Source organism: Callospermophilus lateralis, chromosome 17, assembly GCF_048772815.1.
Source record: "Callospermophilus lateralis isolate mCalLat2 chromosome 17, mCalLat2.hap1, whole genome shotgun sequence".
NCBI classification, from domain to species: domain Eukaryota; kingdom Metazoa; phylum Chordata; class Mammalia; order Rodentia; family Sciuridae; genus Callospermophilus; species Callospermophilus lateralis.
This window is the reverse complement of record NC_135321.1, coordinates 8,058,457-8,081,796: the sequence shown is the minus strand read 5'-3', so window position 1 is coordinate 8,081,796 and position 23,340 is coordinate 8,058,457.

Genomic DNA, 23,340 nt, shown 5'->3' with positions numbered 1-23,340 from the left:
AATCTTGTAGATTCACAGTATTACATTTCATGAAAACTAAATAATAATGGTTGATAATAAAACAGTGAAGGTTATCTTAATAGTCCCATAACTATGCCAATAATCTCTACTAAATTGAGGACATACAGTTAGCATATATTTGGGAATTCCTAGAACACTGGTGAAACTGGGAAGTTGTTTATCTTAGTTTATGCTTCTTTATTTAGATATACAAACTGATTCCACTATATTAAATTATTTTGGTAGCGAAATGGGTGAAAATATACCTCATTTGGAATTATTGCTAGTACATTTTAGGAACTCAATGCAATTCAGTTCGCAATAGACAGTTTTGAAGACAAAGGATGCTTTTGTATCTCAGTAATTGGTAAATATATTTGGTGTGTTTTATGTAATTATGGTGGATAATCACTTTAAATGTTTTGACTTTTAGATGATGCCTATATACATGTATTTTAAAGTACTTAGTCTCTTATTGAATTCAATCTCATATTTGTCAGTTTCTATTTTTAAAATCAGCCATCTATGATGATTTACCATTGACTCATATGTGTAGTTTAACTTCAATTCTACAAATAAAGAAACTCACAAAGGGAGAGACTCAAAATAAAATGGAAGGCTGGCTTATATGACTTGTATATATAAGAGATATGTAAGACTATATCTGCAAAAATCTCAACATCTGTGATATGACTCTAAGGAAGTAAAATCTAATTTGCATGAACATTTTGTCCCCAGCTACTTTGTGACCTGTTATAGCTTTTCACAGCAGAAAACCTGAAAGTATAAAAGAGACGCATTTCAGTTTGCCAGGTGCATTCTTGCTGAATCAGCCTACTTGGAACGATGCCAATTTCTACTGTTTTTCACTAAGGGAAAATATCCCTCAATAAAATGTTAGTAATGTTTAAAGAGAAATAACAACCTGAACCCAAATTTGGAAGTTGTGACTACAACAAGTTTAGCCACTGAAATAAATAAGGAAGAAAACAAATATAAAATTGAAATGGATAACATTGAAATCTCAGAATAATTTTAATCTTAGTTAATTATGGAATTGCTGTGTTCTGGGTATATAAAAATAAAACATGTTCCTTTTAGAAAAAGTGTTCAGGAAAAACTGCATAAGCAAGGCAACATGTAGGTAGTCTTTTCTGAGGTGAGGAGAAGCTCTAGTCTGACAAGCTGTAACCGAAGACACAGGCTGGGGAATTTATAAAGAATAGAATTCATTTCTCACAGCTCTGGAGGCAGAGAAGTTCCAGATCAAGACACCAGGGCAAGGATGCCATATTGTCACAGGGAGGAAGGCAGAGGACAAGGGGGACGAGATCCCTTCATCAAGCCTTTGCTCTGAATTCAAGCTCTGAATCCCATTCACGAGGGAAGAGCCTCATGGCTCAGCGCCCCTTAAGGCCTCAGGTCATCGCCACCACCTGCATCAGCAGAGGACACATCCACAGCCTAGCAGGAGGCAGTAACTGGGTAGGCAGCTTGGGGAAAGACTTGAGAGAGGGAGAAGATGCAAAAGTGCTGGAAAGAGCATGCGGCACACACAGTGGAAGGTCCCAGACTGAGAAATCAGACTTGGCCACATCTTTGACCATTTGGTTACCTAGTTGCGTTATTTACAAGACTGGGTCAAAAGACGTATCCATCATGAATGAATTCAGCAAAATAGCAGGACATAAAATCAACACTTAAAAATCAAATGCATTTCTATACATCAGTGATGAATCCTCTGAAAGAGAAATTAGGAAAACTACCCCATTTGCAATAGCCTAAAAAAATTAAATAAATAAAATACTTGGGAATCCATCTAACAAAAGACATGAAAGACCTCTACAATGAAAACTACAGAAAACTAAAGAAAGAAATCAAGGAAGAAAGATCTCCCTTGTTATTGGATAGGCAGGATTAATATTGTCAAAATGGCCATACTATCCAAAGCATTATACAGATTTAATGCAAGTCCTGTTAAAATCCCAATGTCATTCTTTATAGAGATAGAAGAAGCAATCATGAAATTAATTTGGAAAGATAAGAGAACAAGAATAGCCAATGCAATCTTTAGCAAGAAGAGTGAAGCAGGAGGTATCACAATACCAAACCTTGAACTATACTATACAGCTATAGTAACAAAAACAGCATTGTATTGGCATCAAAATAGACACGTGGACCAATGGTATAGAATAGAAAACACAGAGACAAACCCACATAAATAACAGTTATCTCATACTAGACAAAAACATATGTTGGAGAAAAGATAGCCTCTTTAACAAATGGTGCTGGGAAAATTGGGAATCCATATGTAACAAAATGAAATTGAGCCTCTGTCTCTCACTCTGTACCAAACTCAACTAAAAATGGATTAAGGACCTAAGCATTAGACCAGAAATTCTGAGCCTAATACAAGAAAAAGTAGGCCCAACTCTCCACCATGTTGGCTTTATCAGTAAGACTCCTAAAGCTCAAGAAGTAAAACCAAGAATCAATAAGTGAGATGTTATCAAACATCAAAACAGATAAATGAATGAAGAAAATGAAGTATATATACACAATGGAATATTACTCAGCCATAAAGAATTTGAAATTATAGCATTTGCTGATAAGTGGATGAAACTGGAAACTCTCATGCTGGGTAAAATAAGCCAGTCCCCCCCAAAACAAAGGACAAATGTTCTCTCTGATATGTGGATGCTAACACACAACAAGGGAGGAGACAATTAGAAGTTTATTGGCCTAAACAAAGGGGAATGAAGGGAAGGGAGGGGGAATTGGAATAGAAAATACAGAGGAATGAATTGGACATATCTTTCCTATCTTTAAATATGAATACATATTTAAATGAATACCAATGTAACTCCACATCATGTACAACCACAATAATGAGATCATAATTGGAACAAGTTACACTTATTCTATATATGTAATATGTCAAGATACACCCTATTGTCTTGTATATCTAAAAATAACAATTAAACACACACACACACACACACACACACACACACACACAAAAGAGTAAACCCATGCAGCCATTCAGAGAATAAAAATTCCCTTGGATTTTAGATTACATATTAGTCTATGCTTTTTTTCAATATCAATCAATACTTTTTTCTAACAAGCAATTTAATAATTTTGAGGTAAACAGGTTTTTTAGATTAAAGTATTATCTGGAAACCTTGTATCTTATGTTCTATTAATCAACACATTTACTTCCTAGAGAATTATTTTTAAGGAGAGGCCAATATTTTAGAGTAAGTTGACCTGGGTTTAAGTCCTTAATATCACTTTACTTGTATGACTTTGGCTTGTGACTTAACCTTTATTAAGCTTCAGTACCTCAGGTGGTGGTGGGAGGCGGAGAACCTTTAGGAGGTGAGACCTAGTGAATGGTCCTTAGGTCACTGAATTCATACCTGGGAAGAGGGTTGTGGGACCTGGCCCTTCATTCTCTCTTTTGCCTCCTAGCCATGAGGTGAGGAGTTTTCCTCCATCACATGTCCTGACCTCACCAAGAGTGAAGAATGGTTGTTCCAACTCCCCATTTTCAATGCATGTCCGCAGTCATTGCTACTCTTTGTAGACTTGTGTTAAATCCAGTGCAGTGGACAGCTGTGCACTAGTTCTGTTCCTATGTTGACTATCTGACTTGTGCCGTACTTTCATGTTCATAACCTAAATACTGAGGACTGATTATCTGAATGACTCGGAAATGTATTGCCTGGAATTAATTACTCAAAATTATATCCATAATGACATGCTGTATTGTAGATGCTTATTTGAAGCATCCAACAAATTTATTTTATAGTAAGGAAAAGAGGATACCTAGATGTGTAAGTATCAATAACACAGAGTAGTTCTGCCACAAGACAGTAGGAAGAGACCCCAGAGGGATGCAGATAATTGAACATTAAATACATGGAATGAATGTATGCCATTGGAATTCAGAGGCAAGAAGCTATATGTGGAATAGACAGGCTGAGAAAGGACTTATAGAGAAGGTTAGCTTGGGATGTGCACTCAAGAATTAAAAAGTTAGGGCTAGGGGTATACTTCAGTGGTAGAGTATTTGCATGGCACGTGAGAGGTCCTGGATTCAAGCACCAGTACCACAAAAAAAAAAAAAATTGTAAATGAATCAAAAAGTTTAAACAGAAAAGCTGTAGACCATTAGCAAAGACCTGAAAATGGAATGCATGATATGGAGGCAAAGAGATCATTTCCCGTTTGACATTGGGGATATGGTAGGGAATGAGATGGATAAACAGGAAATTGGAGACAGATGGTGGAAGTCAAAAGTCATTCTGCTTCTAAGCTTGAGATGGGCATCCTTCCAGGGACTCATGGAAAGGGAAAGGGAGACACTTTGAAGCAGGCTGCAAGGGCTTATATCTCTGATGTGCGGGGTCCTAAATATTAGAATGACCATCATGAGTTCAGAAAACTGAAGCTAACTCTTTTCCGATTTGAGGACCCTCCTGCACAGCAAGCTGGAGTGCCCCTGTCAATCTCCCCAGAGCTCCTTTCCTTTTTGATCAAATCTAAAGCTATGCACTGCAAAAATGTAGGCCCTATTATCCTTCTTAGGAGAAACACAAAAACACTGTACCAGTCTAAAATTCAGTTTTTTTTTTTTAAAAAAAAAGTATAACATGAGGTAATTTTGAAATAAAATATCCCTTAAACTAAGGATTGGAATTTGGTCACTTAATTTTTACTGTTTGAGGAAAGGGTACCTACCAATTTCAAGTGTAAAATATTTATTAAGAAATTTGCTGATGTTTGTCAATCCTGCCAGAGGTAAGGATCCCCGGACTTATTTTTGTGGTCCAGTCCCATGCATAGTAAAAAAGAAGCTTGGTAAAGCAGTGGACTTTATCTTTGTTATCGAATAACATGGACTGTTGAATGATTACTTGCTGGGTCTCTCCCAGAAGAGCAATTTATGAGTTAATTCACGAGTCAGGCCATGTGTGAGAAGGCTGCAGAAAGACCCTGGGAGCTTGAACACAGACCACGTTGCTCCTCCTTGCTAGGAGGATGCTGGCTGAGAAGAGAGGTACGACAGACGAAGGAGAGTGCACAAAGAGAGAAAGATCACAACCCGTCACCAGCATACCCCCAGAAGCACAGCGTCTCTACCACATGCATAACTGGGTTCACTAGTGCCAGCCCACAAGGCTGATGGTTTTAAAGGTCCAAAGTACAGGAACCATGTTGAGGGGGTCACATGAGAACTTCTACCCTAATACACCTTTCCACACACTCTTATAGAGGAGGAAGCTTATGCTTAGCAAGATCAAATGACGGTATAAATTCGTGTCTGCTATCTGTGGGAAGGCTTCCGCTCACACAAGAAAATCTTCGCAGGCTTAATCCCCAAGGTGGTGGTGGGAAGTGGTGAACCTTTAGGAGGTGAGACTAGCGAATGGTCCTTAAGTCACTGAATTCATACATGAGAAGAGGGTTGTGGGACCCTGGCCCTTCATTCTCTCCTTCATGCCTCCTCGCCATGAGGTGGGGAGTTTTGCTCCATCACATGTCCTCACCATGATGTGCTGCTTTTCTACTGGCCCAAAAGCAACAGCCCGACTTGACCACGGACTGGAACCTCTAAAACTGTGAGCCAAAATAAACCTTTCTCTTTACAGGTTAATTATCTCAGTTATTTTGTTATGGTAATGTAAAGCTGACCAACACACATAGCTTTTAAGTCAAAATACTTTGGATTCAGCACCACAAAATTAAATGTGAAACTTATAATATCAATGAGCAATATTTTCTTATTTCAGAGTTTTGATTAACACGTTTCACTACTAGGAATATATACACACACAAACATACAGACATATATTCTACAAGCACCATGTGAATTGTCTGAACAGATGCACCAAACTGAGGGGAACAATGACTCTGTATGACAGCATTATACATAGCAATTTGAGTCTTGGACATATTAAAACCTCATGCGTTTAACATTGAGGGACAAAAAAATTAGACTAACTTTTCCCTTTTTAAATAATAATAAAGTAGGAGCTTGGTTTTCTAAAAATGATATATGCTGTTTTACTAAAGTGTTGCCTTTTGGTTGAAAGTGTCCACGCATAGTCTTCCCACTTGCTTTTAATGTGGTGTCCTAATTGATAGCCTTTTTTAAGTTTAATAAGCACCAAATAGAGACTCAAAGGGTTTGTTATCATCAGGCAATTACATTAGGTTAATAACCTGGCTGTATTCTCTGTCCACATAGGACAGCTCTGTAAAAGCCCTGGCATTAATGGAATTTATTCAAAGTGACAAAGGAAATATTAAAATTACAATACAATTTTCTTTATCATCTCTTATCTAAATGGGGAAGGCATCTGCATCCTGGCATTAACTCACCCACAGAAGAGGAAGTTAAAATACTGTTATTTCTGCAGAATGACCTTTCTGCTGCAGTTTTCACTTGGCTTAGACTCATAATTTGGCCACTGACACATTGTTTAAAATATATAGAGCAAGAAATGAGCAGTAAATCCAACTTTTAACAAATGCTATAAAGTGCGTGTGATCATCTTGGATTCCTTATGTTTACCACCTAATGTTTAAATCCAAATGTTATCATTGTTTTAATATCTTTTAATAGTTTGCCAAATATATATGAGTACCATTCTGTATCAATTCTATGTTCCCAACTAGAGAGCATGTGAACAAAACACATTATATGCAGCAAAAAAAAAAAAAAAAAATTCCCAGAAAATATAAATTAACTATTAATTAAATTAACAAACAATTGAATATACTTTGATATGTTGTTCACAATTTTGTAATTAACCTGGGGCCCTGAAAATTGGATATCAATGTTGGAGTCAGCTGAAAAAAGAAAAAAAGAAATTATTGAACACTTAATTTAAAGAAAGTATTGAGATTATCAGAGAACCATAATATATTCATTCCTCATTTTGATGTGTGTTTATTGAGAGGCTACTATAGACCAAGTAGTTTTTCTAGTTACTAGGGCTTAAATAGTGAAAAAAATGTGGAACATTTTTTATTCTTTTGGCATATACATTCTGGTGGAACAAGCAAATATGTAGAATTAAACTTTCAGTAAAATGTAATAAAAGTATGCACAGAACACCACGGACCTGAGTTGTTTAGTTTAGGTCATACACTGGATATTTGTAGATACTATCTTTGTGAGTACACAGAATAGCATTATTTGGGAGGATAAAGAAACCATCTATTCAATTGTTTGGGTTATAAGAAATAAGTATTGTCATTTTCACGTTGGGCTGTGGTATAACTACCTACTCAACATTCTTGTACACAAATAGCTTCTAATGATGGTGATAAAATTTCAAAAATTTTATAGCAATTTGAACAGGATACTTTATTATGATAATTTAGTAGACATGAAAAATGATTTCAACTCAGTAATTGCATAATGAAATAATAGCAGTAATAAAAACAATAATGTTAAAGAAAATGACTTCCCCAAACTGATTGACAATACAGCTATTCTAACTATGATTAGAATTTATATTGTAATCATAGTTATTTATGTATCAGAAAATCTATATGAATATGTGAAAATGTATTACAATTAAAATGCCAAGTTCTTAATATTGAAAGTACCTTAAAATTTTACTTGCTTGTTACATGAACTACATGCCTTATTTAATGATCTGCTGATTTCTTTTTGTCTTCTAATATCATATATAATGGTAAGATTTTCAAATCTCCCTCTATGAACTATTATAAAAATTCTAATTTGCTTCACAGATTAGCATTTCCCATCAAGGACTGTGGAGATGGTAGGCTTGCATGGTGAAGAGCAGAGTTGGGTCACAGAGCTTCTCTGAAGGCAGGCTTCCCGGCCACAAACTGACTTTGTTACCTTAGGTATTTGGTTACTCTTTCAGTGACTCAATTTCTCAAAGGTAAAGTAAGGATAGTAATAGTTCCTAACATCATTGCTGAGAGGACTGAGTGAGCTCATAAATGTAAAGAGGGTGGAAGAATGCATGACATGAAGAGAGTTTCGAATTTCTAAAGCTTCACTTCTAAATGTTTCATATATTTCACACACACATACATACCCATTTCAGACAGTGGTTTCCAAAATATGGTCCCTCCCTGGCTGCATGGACGTCTGGGCTACTTTGGCTGGTGAGGACTGTGACTTCCCCCGCCTCACCATAGATTCTTAGCATTGGAAACCGCTGCGGGGTGTTCTGACAACCTCTCTGGGCCAGCAAGTGAAGGCGGATGACAGTGCTGGAGGCGGAGCAGGGTTGCCCGACATCACTCTGAAAGTCTCCAGCTTCCCTAGAAGAAACAGGCAAGTGAGAGACCCAGACAATAGGAAGGAAGGGAAAAGAAGGGAAAAAAGAATGAAGAATGGAAAGGCAGGAAGTAAATAGGTAGTGAAGCAGGTTTCCCCACTTTGTTGCTTTTAGGTGATAGGCTGGTGCCTCTTGGAGCCCTCAAACTGGGATTGGGGTGGGAGTGAGAGCAGTGGGATCTGACAGCTTGTCCACCTGCTGGGCAGCGGGGACCCACCTGACAGAAGCTGCTGCCCAAGGATGAAGGCCCAAGGACCAGAGGCCAAAGCCAATGCCGTACTTTCCACATGACCAACCTCTGTCTCCTGGTCCAAGACTGTGCAAACTTCTCAACTCAGAGAATAATAATTTCCAGAGACCTAACTGAACAAAACCATTATCTTGCTGTAAAAATCATCATATATTTGCATATAATAGGAATAAACAAGTGAAGTTAATAGGAAGGATTCTAACTTCTTTCTTTGTATTTAAATACAGTTATGGCTGGTGATCTGGCTCAGTAGTTGAGTGCCCCTGAATTCAATCCCCAGTACCAAAAAAAAAAAAAAAAAAAATTACAGTCATGCATCACTCAATGATGGCAGTGCGTTCTGAGAAGCACACCCTTAGATTTTGCTGGGCACACAAGTTGGAAGGTATTTACTTCAAACTAAGACAGCTGCCATGTCACTGAGTGGCATGTTCTTAAGGGACCTCTAAGGCATATGTGGAATCTCATAACTATGTGGTGCATGACTATATCTTCTATCTCATAAAAAATAAGTTAAAGAGATGAAGCAAGGAGGAGTTCACAAAATATCATATATAAGGGTGCATATGACTGAAAATGTAATTAAAGATTTTGGAGTTATTTTCCCCAAGTTTTTATTTTCTTTTTCAGTAATTCATGCAAAAGCCACAATAATTAAAATGTTAAGGATGTTGTTTCTATTTTAAAAAGATAGTTTTATATTTTTTCTTATGAAAAGAGATGCTCAGTCTTCTAAAGTTTAGTGGTTTGTTACAACATGTATAATATTTACATTTTGATTAAATTAAACCACATCGATCAAATTTTAATTATAACTTAAGCAATATTATTTTAACATTTAATATGACAAGAATTATTTTTGGCCAACAAAGCATACTAAATGTAATAAGAACTGTTTTTCTACCTTGAGATGAATTTTATGAATTCTTGTTAAATTATCTTTGTAATCAAATGATATGTATAGGGGAAGGGAATAATGTTGTAATATTTCAATTATTTATACTTATTTTTGTTTCCATATATCCCCAAGTAGTAACATATACCTTCCTCAGTTCTTCAAAGTCTCCACATTATTTGTTTTACCAAACCCAAAATGCCACTTTGCATTATGATGCCATACGTACACGTTTAACTATGATTTTAAATATTCCTATTATTAAATCAACATTTTCTCATGTAACTCTGTTATGCCTTTAGAACTAACAAAAATCCCTCCTTGAATAATCAAATGTGATTTGGTTATAAAAATTATTCTATCTTGAGGACAAAATTTTAAAAGATGCAAAATTGATTCTAATTCTTATGGACGTCTTCCCTGAAGCAAATTTAGCTTATATAACCATAACGTTGTTTTTCTGATGTTTGCCACCCCATCAAGAAATTCTGACTCAAATGATTTTTAACTTTTAACATAATGAAATACAGAAACATATGAAATTTACTTTATTAATCTATATTTTAAGTTAGCAAAACCTCTGAGACTTTTTTTTTTAATTCAAAATTTCTATTGGCTCCTAGAAATCTGGGTAAACATATTTGGTTTAGGTAATTGTAGGTTCATGACTGGGAGAAAAAGATTTAGTATAATTGTGATGCTTCAAGAGAACTACAACAACGAAAATAGCAGTTCTCACCCGTAGAAGTTGCTGCCTCTGTTGTGATCTAGTGTTTATTCAACACAGTTTAAGAGAAGTTTAAGATTAGTGTCAAAAATGACATATGTACTAGAGTATCCCTTATAACAGTAATTTATTTTCAAGAAATGTAAAAACATTCTTCTGAGTCCTTTTTAGTCAATACTCTGAGTTGTCCCACAGCATTAAAAAATATATGACACATTTAGTTTTAATCTATGTACAATCCATACACTTTGCTATCTAATATTTTCTTTCTTATAGTATCATTTTTGTGTTGAATGCTTATGCTAATAGATTTTTCCCTCATAACACATTTGAGTCTGTCTGATAATTTCAATTGCTCAGATATCTGATTCACCATATCATTGTGAGGATTATGCTGGGAACGAGCAACAAAGTGCTTCTCCTTCTCCTGCAGACATAGAAAGCGCTGAATAATAGTTATGAGCATTGTACCATATTTATTTCTTACATAATTGACTGGTGTGTGTGTGTGTGTGTGTGTGTGTGTGTGTGTGTATTATAAGTTTGTGGCTATGTAACAAATTACCACAAATTTATCAGCTTAAAATTTTATTCAGATTTAGGGCTGTTGTTGTGACACAGTGGTAGCGCCACTTGCCTCACACATATGAGGCCCTGGGTTGATCCTTAGCACCAAATAAAAATAGAGAAAACAAAGGTTTTGTGTCCATATATAACTAAAACTATTCTAAGAAATAATATTCAGATTTTTAACTCCCTCTTCTGTATGGCAGAAGGTACAGCTGCCTTGGTTCTCATCTCAGGGTATCTCAAGACTGGAATCAAAGGTCCAGTGGGGCAGAATCATGGAGACTGGGGGACAATCTTTTTTGCAGTTCATTTTTATTAGTGACAGGATTCAATTCCTGTGGTTTTAGGGCCGAAGTCCGAAGGGTTTTGTTTTGTTTTGTGTTTACACTTGAACTCCTTCATCTTCAGTCAGTAATCTTGTGTAGAATAATTCTCATGCCACTGGTCTCTGACCTGCCACCAACCAGAGAAAACTGTTTTAAAAGGCTCGCGTGATTAGGTCAGGCACACCTGGAAATTCTCTCTTGTAATTAATTCAAAGACAATGATTTTTAATTTAATTATATCTGCATCCAAAGGGATAGAAGTCCCAGAGACCAACTTAAAATTCTGCCCACCACAGCCAGGTCTCAAATTTTGTAGGACATGATTTTGTTGTATTTTTCATCCATCCAAGTACCAAAACTAATTATTTCAAGAATTCAAAGGGATAATAAGAACTTGTCTCCTGAAGTACAGGGACAAACACAACTGGTTTGTCAAGTAGAATGTGAACATGTTGGCCTAGTAAGAAGTTGACATGTTGCTTTTTTCTACTTTTGACAAATACCACGGAAGATTTCAGAAGATCAATGCATATGGAAAGGTATGAAAAGTGACGTAAATAATACATGACAAATGCTTGCCTAGCTTGCTTTTCTGACATTAAAGCTAAAGGAAGGCTTGGTGAGCAGAACTAGAAAAATTAATATCTATCATTCTCATTTCTGAACGCATAGCTTTGGTTTCTAATTCACCATGGCATACGCTTTTCCCTACGATGGAACATCTCTTATTTGAGTTTCAGTATTTAAAAGGAGAAGTCAGCTCATGTAATATTTCTTGACTCCAAAAGACAACCAGACAGCTCAAGCCCTTCCGAATCACTCTTACCTTTCATTTAGCCTTGAGATAGCCAGAAGGGAAAGAGAAAATGCATCCAATACCATAAATTGCAGTTTTATGCTGATTTATCATTCCTCAGCTGATTTGAGGAGCCCACAAGCCCTTCAAGGAGCTCTCCTATCTTGTGCTCCATCCAGTGCCACAATCACACGACCCAGCTGTATGACATGCTGAGTACAGTGACAGTTACAAGACATAAAATGAGTAATGTGGGATAGGTGCTACCTTTCGAGAATCTATCACTTGTTATGGAGATGAACGAGAAATCAGACTGCAGAGTGAGAAAGCACACAGCTGAAGGGCAGAGCACAGCTCCCAGTGGAGTGGAGTCCGTGGGGGAGTGTGGCCAGGGGGAGATGAGAATGTTTACATCACTCAGACCAAACACATTCAGAAAGGAAAGATGCTGATGCTTCTCACAGTCGTGCATCTCCTGGGCCCAGAGCAGTGCAGAGGAGATCAAGGACAGGATTGGAGACTGGGAGCGAGAAGTAAGGCAGCCTCCAGAGAGGGGAGCCTGGGTCAAGACTGAAGGCAGGTAACGGAAGTGGCAGGTCCTGCATCCGGACTGCTGGGGTCAAGGTGAAGGTTGGGACATGAGATTGCAGAGCAAGGCCACGGCTGCTTTCCTCATGTTCCATCAAAGGTGGTGGAGCTCCCCTACAAGGTGAGGCGGTTCCAAACCAGGCTTTGGGATATTCACCTAGGGAGCAATTAAAAAATTTAGGCTCCTGGACGCTACTACAAATTGGGAGTTCATGTTTTTTAAAGTTTTTAACTGGCGTTCCTTGATGCCATCAAGGAGACTCTTGGTGGGTGATTGTGCTGATCACCCCCTGTCAGCCTCCACATCACTATTCTGCCCTTCTCTGCCCTGCTGGCTGGCTGTGACGCTGACCTCTAGGGATCCTGCCACTCTCTCCCCCTCATACTCTGACGGGTATTGCTCTGAGACCAAAGGGAGCATCAGTAGAGCAGAGGGTAGAGGAGAGAGTGTGGTGGTGCCTCCCCTGCCTGCTTCCTGCTTGGCGTGTACCCTGACAATGGAGGGAGATTTCTACTGCTCTGCCCAGCAGATCCTCTACCCTAACTGCTTTGGCAGACCCAGTAACAGCAGGTCCCCCCTCTCGCTTTCCCATGTGTGGGGCTGACTTGAGTCCAGGTAAGCCTTTCCTGGGAGCATGAACCTGTCGGGGGTTCAGGCAGATGCAGTGATGATTTATCACACAGGGCGTGCTTATAGCCTCAGTCAGACAGCAGGGGCTCGCTCAGTCAAGGGAGGGAGAGCTCAAAGCAGGATGCCACCAGAGGACTGTCACAGGTCCCCACACAGGTGATGGCTAGTTCCTGAAGCTTAGATGGAGAAGATAGGCCTCGAAATGCCCAGAGCACCATTGCTGTTGAAGTGAGAGAGAGTGTGGGGACAGTGAGGGAGGAATCCGGATGGAGAGGAGTTTGCCCACTTCACAAGAGCAGGATGTGTGCATGTGTGGGTAGCTGTGGACACAGAAGTACACATTTGTGTGGCTACAGATGCAGCTGGGCACAGATATAGGGTGTAGAACAAGTTGTATTTGGAGAATGCTTGCATACGTAATGATTTTATTATTAGAAATGCAATATATGAATATCACTAGCAATCAGATGTCAATAAAGGAACCTGAGCAGAGAGGAGATTATTTGGGGATGAGATACAGCCCACTTGATGAATTTAGAGGCTTCTGCACTCATGCCACAGGCATGGCCCCAGAATGGAGGACAAACACCAAGTTTGTTTTAATTTTCATGGTGAGATTACACTTGATTGACTTCATCATTATCCATTCCATGGACTGAACTCATAGTGTGATTGGCGATGGTCACTCTTTTATGATCTTGAAATGTTTTTAACTGAAAACAAAAGCAGAAATTTACAGAGTTTCTTTTTAGTTTTCAGCCTTATAGCTGCAGGTATGAGATGTGCAGGGTGATTCAGTTACTGCAAGGGCTATAGTACAACCTCAGTGCATTCTGACTCTGAACTATTTCTTGATAAAGAGGGTATTCATCCCATGATGTGTACCAGTAAATATTTTAGGTCTGTTTTGCTTATTATTTTTTTAGGGTCTCAATATCTAACATAAGTGTGTTTGTTTTTATGTGCTTTCCTACTATAAAAGGTAAAAATAACATTGCTTTCATCTTCTTGTTTATATAGCACCTTTCACCAAAAAAAAAAAAAAAGAAAAAAAAGTTCAAAATATTCCTTTTGGTTCTGTTGTGTTTAGAAAAGAACAAATTCTTATATAAAGTAATGTTTTGATGGAATCTCTATGCCATAAGAATGTTGCAGGAATTGTTAAGTGTTCAGAGCTCATTACTTCACATAGAGAATCTCTGCCTTGGTTATGCAGAGATAATAATTTCCCCTTTTTTTCTACGGCTAATCTTCAAATGCATGTAATATTACACATAATGACAAGCAACATGTCCTCTTTCATTTAATGTGTGTAGAGTGGCTGTGCCAGTTTGCTTCACGGGTGTGTGAAGACCAAAATATCCACTAGTTTATTAGTGTGGCCCAGTGAGTGATTTATAACAGTTCAACACACCATTTTTCAATTTTACTGTAGCGTGAAAGTTATATGCATTCGATAAAAACTGGACTTTGAATTCTGATTAAATTTTTAATTTTGATCTTTTCCCAGATTAGCAACATGTAGCTGAATCCTCTGGTAATACAACTCATAGGCAGCAAGCCCCAGCTCCCAGTAGGCTGCGCGAGCCGGAGTTAACCCACACTCCACAGTGCGCTGGGCTGCTAAACTAGGATGCTCTGTTCGGTAGGTTGGGGTACCTAATGCATTCTTTACATGAAGTTTTCGAAGTTAAGATGATTTATTGGGTGGTAACCCCATCAATATTCAAGGAGCATCTGTATTTCCCATCACATGACAGCATGGAAATCAAGAGTTTCTGTAGTCCTGCACTTGCAGTTAAGCTGTGCGATCGTCAGCCCCAGGCTTGGCTCTGTAATGATTATGGACTACATTGGCCGCAGGTCCTTGGTGAGAAATGTGATGTATGACATTATCCATGCCCCTAAAAGCTTTAGGATCATTGTCATTGCTACACATGCAGTCACTCTATGCTGTAACAGTGATTCCTTATCTTGTGGCAGGACCAGTGTCTACAGATGATTTGAAGGTGCACAGTTCCAGAGAAGATGAACACTGAGAAATTCTACCAATGTTTGAAGATCTCAGACAACTGTGAATGCTTCTTGTGAAGGTTCTCTTCCCCATGATACTTACAATGGCTTCTGATGATATCACAGAATGCTTAAATAATTCTAGTTTCAATTGGTTTTAATCATTTTAGAATCCTCAAAATTTCTTCGGTATCGAGTGTAACTTTTTCTTGGGAGATGTTTCCCATTGTAGTCTATTGCTTAATCTCAGTTCTCATAAAAGGATTGCTTTATCTTCCATTCTTTGGCCACCTTTATCTCAGGGAAAAATTGTTTCAGGGGTTAATACACTATCCTTCTTTTTAGCATTGCTGTACTTGTTCTCAATTTTAATTAGCATTCTTTGGTTTGATTTGCGTCTGCAGCTGGTACTAACAATGAAGTTGCCCTGTCCTGTTGCACTTTCTCCTCCAACTGCAATGGGAAAGCATTTCAGGTAATTAGATTATTGTTCACCTCAGAACCTGAGACTGAGCAGTCATTGTCAACCTTGAGAAGCTTCAGTAGGAATTCAGAGTGCTTGCTGTCTGTTCCTTTCATGGGGTCATAACAACATTTCTAAAAGTTGACTGCTTCTCCATCATATCACTGAATGACATTGCAGAGGATCCCATAATAGTTATCAAGGCACAAGCCACCAAGAATGGCCCCCTATTTTCAGCATTTATTTCTGCTTTTAGTTCAGTATTAAATCCTGGTAAAATGTAGAAAGCCTGTAAAAATGTCATCCTTATAAATCAACAGGTAGAAATGACATTTGGAAACACAAGGGCAGTCTCCATATACAGAACTTTCTGTACTCAGCAGTTGGAACCGTAAGAAATGTGATGTGTTCTTGGTTGTGCTTTAATATAGAGGTGTGGAAGAGGTTTCTTATATACACTGAAAGAAATTTATAAAGTTCACTATTTTTATCTTTTATATAATTATATATTTCCAGCTTTTTTTTTTTAAAAAAATGCATTTTCATGGTAGTTTTTCTTGGTGTACAAACTGTGTTATGATTCCCATAAGCACACATTTAATCATGAAAACCTGCTTGGCCAAGTTCATCGGATAAACATATTGGTTTTTATTTCTTTCTTTGCTCTGACTTTCAAGGTCATCAATAATTTTATGCTTGAAAATATTCAATCTTTTATAGTTGTTATTAGGAAAAACTTTGTGTTCAGACAAACATCCCGGCTTCCCTGCAAAAGCTTCCTTTGCCACTCTCATCTGATGCCCAGTCTTGCTTCTTAGGATTTTATCTGCGACTCAGTCTCCATAAAAGCAGCTCTGTTTTGTTTTGTTTTCCTGTAGATGCCTCTACTTCTAATTCTCTGATCTTTGGAGATTCCTCTGCTCAGTCTCGCCATGATGGCATATATCTTCCTATTTGATTTTGAATCACATTCAATCAAACATGGTTACATTTATAATGTTTAAGAATTAACCCTCATAACCAAAAGATGTACATGCACAATTAAGGAAGGAGGCTATTTACAGTATAATATTTAATTTTCTTACATATTTATTCAATTTATGCTTAAGGAACAATGTTAATATGGGGTATATAAATAATCCATGATAGAGTTAGGCGTGGTGGTACATGCCTATAATCCCAGCTACTCAGGAGGCTGAGACAGGAGAATCACAATTTCAAAGCCAGCCTCAGCAATTGTGAGATTTTCTTAACTGGAGACTCTGTCTCAAAATTAAAAATAAATAAATAAATAAAGTGCTGGGGATGTGGCTCAGTGGTTAAGCACCCCAGGGTTCCATATCCAGTAGGCCCTCCAAAATAATCCATCACACAATTATAAAAGACCATAAATTCAAATGTAGAAAAGAAGTGTTAATTTAATTTTGCTTTCTTTACTATGAAAAGGATAAGTGACAGCAGAAAATTTGAGCAAAGCAGAGTTGTTAAAGTTTTGTGATTTCAGCTTTTTAATATCTAGAGTTGAATGCATCTGCTCATCAATTTAAGTTCTTGAAGATCTACATTATTTAAATGTTGCTTAGAGTTGCACCAGGTACATGTGATCCTCTCTGCTATATTTAAATAAAAGTGCATGAAAGCTATTTAATTTATCAGTATCCACAGAGTCTCACTAAAACCAGAAACCAGAATAATAACTGTTCATTAAGGACACCAACCCTATACTAAAATCACTGTCACAATTAAATTATACCAGTGTTGGATGTTTTATGATTTTTTTATCTTATATAAAACTTAATTCATCTTTAGGAAATATGAATTTGAATATTAAACACACAGAAAATTAGTATTTTCATATTATTTCTGTGTAAATTTATTTTACTTTGTGATCTGAGAGATTTTTAAGAAAGCTACACAAATAGCTGCCCCACAGTTATCCCACAGGAATTTGTTAGATGCAAACTCTGAGTCCTCACACTGTCCCAAGGAAGCAGAATCTGCTTGGTCTAGGTGAATTTGAGCAAGCACTTACTGATTATCGTTTTAAAAGCATGGCGTCACTATTTAAGTTTTAGGTTTTAGGTTTGTATTTTTAAGTGGGACTGGATCCCTGAGGTTTTCTTAAGAAAAAGTCTTGACACCACTAATTGGAATCAGATTTCAAGTTATCCAGATACAGGGACTGGGCAGTTGAGACCATCCCTACTCTTCAGGACGGCACTTCAGGTTAACCAGGTTTTCTAACACCTGGCTCCTCCACTCCCTCGTGGCTTCTCTCTTTTTGAGGTGATGGGTAAAACTACCCTTGATAATGAGTGCATCACTTTACCATTTACTAAATATGCATTCCTTGCACTCTTAAAATGGAAGAATTTTTGGTATGTAAACTATATTAAAATAAGAGTTGCTTAAAAAGCTGAAGAAAAATACAACTTCAGGTAGATAGTCTATTTGTGGGTTTTTCTTGTTTTCTTTATTATGCTTCACGGGTTTGGAAAATCAGTATTTAATTCTATATACAAACCATTTTTCCTAAATGTAGATATGTATTAGTAGTCACAGGAATTTCCAGAAATAGTGTTTTGAATAAAAAGGAACCCAGATTTTTACTTGACAAAAAAGGAAAAAATTAGCATCAGTTAGAAGGACCACAAAACAAATTCTGTGCCTATTAACTTATCATTGGTTTTCCTGGGAAGCTTACTTGAGTACAACCAGCAAACATAATTGCCCAATAAAATAATAATGATGAATTTTGTGTATGTGTGCTATGTAGTATGAATGTGGGATTATGGAAGGATAAAAAAGTTAATCTAATATCAGAATGGAAATTACAATAAAACTAATGAAAAGAGTTCAGCTATCTGTCATTAAGACAAATCAATTTTGAAATTAATTTCAAGAGGGAAAGCTAACATTTTGCTGATAAGCCACAATTTTCTATTTAATATTTATAATTGAATAAACAGTCACATTTTATTAGAATGAGTAATTGACTCAGGGCATTGCTCTTCTAATAGCACAGAAACCATGGTAACTAAATGAGATAAAGAGTTTTTAGTAAAAATAATAATAATAATAACCTCAGTGGTGATAGGGTGTTTACCTTTAGAGTTAATTTAAATGTAAATTTGCACTTACAGTACTGGACACCTCTTGTAGGAACCTGTCTGTTCTAGGAATTAGAAAACAATTTTAAATCATGATTGCAAATGTGCTATGATATAAGATTTAAGATAAATAAAATCCAGAAGTCAGTCTGTCTGTCTGTCTGTCTGTCTGTCTCTCTGTTTCTCTCTCTCTCTCATGAAATTCAAGCAAATGCCAAGCAAAATATAAAATATTTCTCTAATGAAGCAGGCAATTTGTACATAGGAACTACTGAAATTGCTCTACCAAATGTATCAAGTCTATTTTCCTTACATTATATCTGATGCTCCATGGTCATATTTATTTATTTTTGAAGTACAGAGGATTGAATCCAGGGGCACTCTACCAATGAGATATATCCCTAACCCTATTTACTTTTTTAATTTTAAGATAGGATGTCTTTAAGTTACTCAGGTTGGCCTCTACCTTGTGATTCTCCTGCCTCTGCCTCCCAAATAGTTGGGATCACAGGCCTGTGCTACAGTGCCCAGCTCATGTTTAATTTGTACACATAAATATCACAGCATCTAGATTTTATCACACAATTCAAGCATCTGTTTTGTTATATCAGTTATGTAAAGAAATGGTATTTTGTTCTATGTGATGACCTAAGGAAATTGATCTGAATTTACTGTTCCTCTAGGAAATTGTAATTATATTGACAATTAAAAGGCATTATTAACAGTATAGAGATAGGATGTTTTTGATACATTCAACAAAGAATAGTGACAACCAGGGTTTATTTAATGCAGAGAATCAATTTAACATCTTATAGAGGTAATTATTCAAATTTGAATTGAATTCCCCTTTTTGCTAGAGAAGAATCTATAAAGTTTTCACATGATTTCATATATGTATTCATTCACCATTTTCCTTAAAGTGATTGAATTTGAAATTTAAAGATATTGTATGTGCACTGAATCCAAATTCTGAAGTTCCATGAAAGTTTAAAGTGCTGTCATATTATCATTAGTCTTCTGTGAAGTTAATGTGGAGAACCATTATCCTCTGAGTAAGTTTTATGGTATTTTTTGGTGCTTTCAATGAGGATACGCAATTAAAGATAGGTTGTCCTTCAGGACAAAAAAAGAGAGAGAGAAGGTGGGGAAAATTATGCAACTTCTTTAACAAGAAAGAACTGCAATTAATTCTGCAACAAAACAAGTCTCCAGAAGAGCAGCCTACTCTGGGCGGAATGGACATGCTCTCAGCAGAATCGCAGGCTTCTGAATTTCTGCGCCTTGTTCCCATACCTTCCGTTCGTTAATGACTGCTAGCAACAGAGCTCCTTGTCATGTGTGTATTTCACAGAGAAAAGTGTTAGAAGTGGAAGGATGTGCCCTGGTTTTCTAAGCCACCTTCCTGCAAGTGACCTGATAATTCTACAGGCATCTTACATGCCAGATTTTTTTGTCAAAAAAATCACACATAGCAGCAAAGTACTCCAGAAATTCTAGCCTTTGTTACAGGTAGAAAAGTATGGGAATAAAATGGAATAGTATTATTAAAGGAGAGGGTGAAATCAATATTGAGAGAGAACAGCAGTACCTGATACAACCAAAACCAAGCCTTCTTTATTATGGTGTTTATCTTTATTAAGCACCTCAAGGACTTTAATTGGCATTTGGCATATTCAAAATTACTATAAACAATATACAAATCTATCACATGATATTGTGCCTAGTTTTGTATTACCAAAGCTGAAGAACTCACCTTGTGCTATTAAGAATTAATTCCAGGACTTCCATCTGCGTAATAATTTTCCACTTCCCTAGTCGAACAGAAATACCCTCTCACAGAAATACCCTACTCTTCACAGACATCTGTAATTCACTTTCACTTTCTCTGCCTGCCAGGAAATGCCCTAGATGCTTTTTTGGGTCTTTTTCTCTCTCTGAATTTTTTAACAAGAGAGTATGGTCTATTTGAGGGAAATATCAGAAATTACCATTTTCAATCCCAACAGGCTGCACTTTTATTTTTTGCCTTTTTCTCTGAAAATTAATATATTATCAACAATTTTGCCTATCTGTTTATATATCAGGGGATGGGTTTCCTGATTTGTGCAAAGTCTTCTTCAAGTTTGTTTTACTATCTTTAGCACCCTGTGCTCAGTTTCCACAGGACAAAATGAAAGGATGCTTGGGGACATGAACTGTTGTGTTATCATTCCTCAGTCCTGAAGTCCAGATATGTCAATGTGTGGCTTCCTTTGTGTGAATAAGACAGTTGCTCAGGGTCCAGGTGATATTTAAGTAACCCAAGTAAGCTGATTAAGACCTATCAGGCAGCTCTACAGTGCTGCTGGTAGAAACCAATGAAAGCAAATGCTGTGGATACCTGTCTGCATTACATAAAAGAACATCCACCCTGATATGTAGAGATGCTTGATGTACCAAATGTATTTTATAACTCTTTTTGATACTTGGTTTGCCATGGTGAATGCATTTGTCTATGTATGTGTGCATATAACATAAATGTACATTTAGACAGTTAATATACATTAACTATATATTAATCTTGAAGGTACAATTTGTGAATCTATATTTGCAGGTAACTCAGATGTCTCTGTAAGGGATCCTCTATGGGGAAAAATGAAAGCATATTTTAGAAAATAGGTAAATGTTCAGAAGTAAGTATGGTAGAGGAATGGAACAGAATGAAGAGCCTGAAAGTAAACCCACACATCTACAGACAACTGATGTCCAACAAAAGTACTAAGAAGACACACTGGAGAAAGGACAGATAAAGTCAACTCAAAATAGATTAAAGACTTATATGGTGAACCTTGAAACTGTGACATCATAGAAGAAAATAGGGTAAATGCTTCAGCACAGTGGAACAGTAGACTGTCACTTTACATTTCAGGCTAAGACACCAAAAGTACAGGAAACAAAAGAAAAATCAAACAATTGGGATTTCATCAAACTTAAAGTCTTCTGCATAGCAAAGCAAATAATCAACAGAACAAAGAAAGAGACAACCCACAGAATGGGACAAAGTATTTGTAAACCATATATGTGACAAGGGGGATACCCAGAATACACAGTGAACTCCGGAAACTCAATAACAAAAAAATAGTAAAAACAAAACAGAAGCAAAATGAAGCAATAAACTTAATTAAAAAATAACCTGCAGACCTAAATAGACATTTCTCAAAAAAAAAAAAAAAAGGTTTAGGAAGAATTAACAGATACATGAAAAAATGTGTAGCATCACTAACCATCAGGAAAACGCAAACCAAAACTGCAGAGATGTCCTCTCACCCCAGTAAGAATGGTTATTACCACAAAGACCTAAACACAAAATGTGCTGATGAGGATGTGCAGACAAACACACACTTGTGCACTGCTATTGGAAATATAAATGAGCAGTCGTTGTGGAAAACAGTATGGAGGTTTCTGAAAATTTCTAAGTAGAATTTCCATAAGATCTTTCACTGCTACTCCTGGGCATATATCCAAAGGAGATGCAGCCAGTACGTCCAGGAGAGAGCTGCTCTCCTGTGTTCACTGTAACACTATTCCCAAGAATCAAGAAATAGAGACTGTCAATCAAATAATGGATGGATAATAGAATGTAGCACAAATGTACCTTAGAATACTCTTCAGCCATAAAAATAATGAAATTTTGTCATTCACAATGACATGGATAGAACTGAAGATCATTATGTTAAGGGAAATAAAGCAGGCACAGAAAGACAAGTACTGTGTGCCCCTCACTCACATGTGGAGTGTGAGAAGGGCGCCTTATAGAAGTGGAGAGTAGCATGCTGGTTACCAGAGGCCAGGCAGTAAGGAGAGAAATGGTTGTGCAAAGGTTGATCAATGGATAGCAAGTTACAATTAGATGGTGGCCAGAAATTCTAGTGCTACTGCACAAAGGGTGGGCAGACAGAATGATAGTGTATGTACACTGCAAAGAGATAGGAGAAAGGATTTTGAAGATTTTTACCATAAAGACATGATAAATGTTTGTGAATATATGCATTTACTCTAATTTAAACATTCTACAATGTATACATGTATCAAAATATTTCATGGTACCCCATTAATATGTACAATTTTTATATTTTTATGTATCAGTTAAAATAAATCTATAAATGAAAATAAGTAAACATATAATTATGTAAACAAAATGGGATGTAATATTTAATTTATGCAAAGCTATATATATATATATATACACATATATATATGAATATATATATATATTTGATAGGTTGGTAAGTATAAAAATAAGTATAGATAAATTACATGTAACCAGATGAAACACAAGGAAAAAATATCCTAAAGACTACCTCATGCAGATTTGCATTTGTATATGACTGTATGTGTGTGTGTGTGTGTGTGTGCGCGCGCGCGCGTGCGTGCGTGCGTGCTGGAAAAGTCTCTGGACAGTCAGGACCCTTGGACAGACTCCAGGAAGAAGCCATATGTGACAGTTATTAAGTTATGCTTTGGGACCTCTTTTGCCAGTCTACTAAAGAAAGAGATTGGATTACTCTAATGATTTCTAATTGTTATTTGTAATTTTTATGACCTTTAAGAAATAGCAACTACACAAAAACTAAAACCAGAAAATATGTTGTTTCT